Below are 2519 nucleotides of genomic sequence, written 5' to 3'. Positions count from 1 at the left end.
TGATCAATTGTCACTGTACTGACTCTTGACGTCGAAGAACATGTGTATTAGTGTTCGAGGGGCTTTGACATCAATCAATAAATGTTCTCTCACACGCTTGATCTCAAGAATTAAGAGTTTATCATGTTTGCAACACAGCAATCGAATGAGTAATAGTGTGGCTGTCACCACGTAGTGCACTATACCCTATAACATGGTACACTGTACACACAGTATACATGTATCTATATCTGTATATATCCATATCTACTGTTTTTAGTTAAACCACTGCTAGTATGGTTTATTATGAGGAGGTTGGCACCTTGCATGGTTGCCTCCGCCATCGGTGTGTGAATGTGTGTTTGAATGGGTAAAATCAAATGTAAAAAAAAAGCTGCTATATAAATGCACCATTTATCATTTTACCAGAAGATGAATCAAACATAACTTGTCACAATGGCGCAAACGCTCGACAGTAGCCAGTGTTGGAAAGTGATTGCTTGACATAACTTGATGCACTAACAAAACAAATGTTTAAAAAAAATTAGGCGTCCTGCCCGCGTCTATCCTTTTACCAACGGATTTCCAGTTCCGCGTTCGCGTTCTGCGATCTGATTGGCCACTGACGTTTCTGGTGCGATCTGATTGGCCACTAACGTTTATGGTCATGTGACATGTGCGTCCAATCGCGTGACGCGCCCATTTCCGCCTCGAACAGCAGCAAACTACCTAACGCCTAGTTTATCACTGGTTAAGCTTAGGCGACTCTTTCGAAGTTGGTTAAGGTTAGAGTTTGGAATCAGGGCTGGTGTTCTATCGCCCTGCTCTAAGACAAACTCTAACCTTAACCAACTTCGAAAGAGTGCCTAAGCTTAACCGTTGGCAGAACTTGCCGTCACACGATTGGCGCGACCAGAAACGTCAGTGGCCAATCAGAGCGCAGAACGCGGACGCAGAACTGGAAATCCGTTGGTAAAAGTATTCAGTCGTCCTGCCCTCAGTTTTAATACAGAAACACTAAGGATCTACAGCGATAGCATTTGTATTCCCCCCCCTGAGGTGTGGGCATGCGAGTAGACCCCCCCCCCCCCCCCAGGAGGCGCGGTCATGTGAGTAGACCCCCCCCCCATGAGGTGTGGTCATGTTAGTAGACCCCCCCCCCCCAGGAGGCGTGGTCATGTTAGTAGACCCCCCCCCCCCCCAGGAGGCGCGGTCATGTGAGTAGACCCCCCCCCCCATGAGGTGTGGTCATGTTAGTAGACCCCCCCCCCCCCAGGAGGCGTGGTCATGTTAGTAGACCCCCCCCCCATGAGGTGTGGTCATGTTAGTAGACCCCCCCCCCCCCCCCCCAGGAGGCGTGGTCATGTTAGTAGACCCCCCCCCCCATGAGGCGTGGTCATGTTAGTAGACCCCCCCCCCCCCATGAGGTGTGGTCATGTTAGTAGACCCCTCCCCCCCATGAGGCGTGGTAATGTGAGTAGACCCCCTCCCCCCCATGCGTCGGTCTGATATATAGTATTATATGAGAAAAAATCCCCAAAAACGTACTAAGATTTATTTAATAAAATGTTATCTTTGCTTTTTTCTCATCTGCTCGCATCCCTGAATTTTGTCATTATGCCAATTCCCTCCTGGTTGTTGTGTCGGTCTGAGGAGGGTGTAGACTACCACATGCTGCCCTACTGTTGGTCTGAGGAGGGTGTAGACTACCACATGCAGCCGTACTGTCGGTCTGGGGAGGGTGTAGACTATCACATGCTGCCATACCGTCAGTCTGGGGAGGGTGTAGACTACCACATGCTGCCCTACTGTCGGTCTGGGGAGGGTGTAGACTACCACATGCTGCCCTACTGTCGGTCTGGGGAGGGTGTAGACTACCACATGCTGCCTTACTGTCGGTCTGAGGAGGGTGTAGACTACCACATGCTGCCCTACTGTTGGTCTGGGGAGGGTGTAGACTACCACATGCTGCCCTACTGTCGGTCTGGGGAGGGTGTAGACTACCACATGCTGCCTTACTGTCGGTCTGGGGAGGGTGTAGACTACCACATGCTGCCCTACAGTCGGTCTGGGGAGGGTGTAGACTACCACATGCTGCCCTACTGTTGGTCTGAGGAGGGTGTAGACCAGGGGTCAGCAACCTTTTTGACATGGAGTGCCTGTTTGAAATATAGTTGTAACTAGTGTGCCTCAACAATATTCCATGCATCGTATTTTTTTTTTCTCATAATCAGGTCTTTTTAACACTTTGGCTGCCATGGGTTAAATTAATGATATACCATAGATTGCCAGCGCTATTTGTCTATGGAGAACGTCCCCTTCTTTGCAGGGCTATAACTTTTTAAATTCTATTGCTACATTGCCATTATTAGGGCCCATTCAAAGTCCTATATGTATTGTTCATTGTGTAGCAACGTTAAACTTTTTCATTCACATATTCATAGTAAAGTATGGTCTAATGTATAAGTATGTTTTCATCTCTTTCTGCAACTTTCTCCAGAACGTGATATATAGCCCCAAATGCATTATATTGATGATGA

The sequence above is a fragment of the Notolepis coatsorum genome (assembly GCF_963971535.1).
Source record: "Notolepis coatsorum genome assembly, chromosome: 17".
NCBI classification, from domain to species: Eukaryota; Metazoa; Chordata; class Actinopteri; order Aulopiformes; family Paralepididae; genus Notolepis; species Notolepis coatsorum.
The sequence above is the reverse complement of the archived record's forward strand: the minus strand, read 5'-3'. Positions refer to the sequence as shown.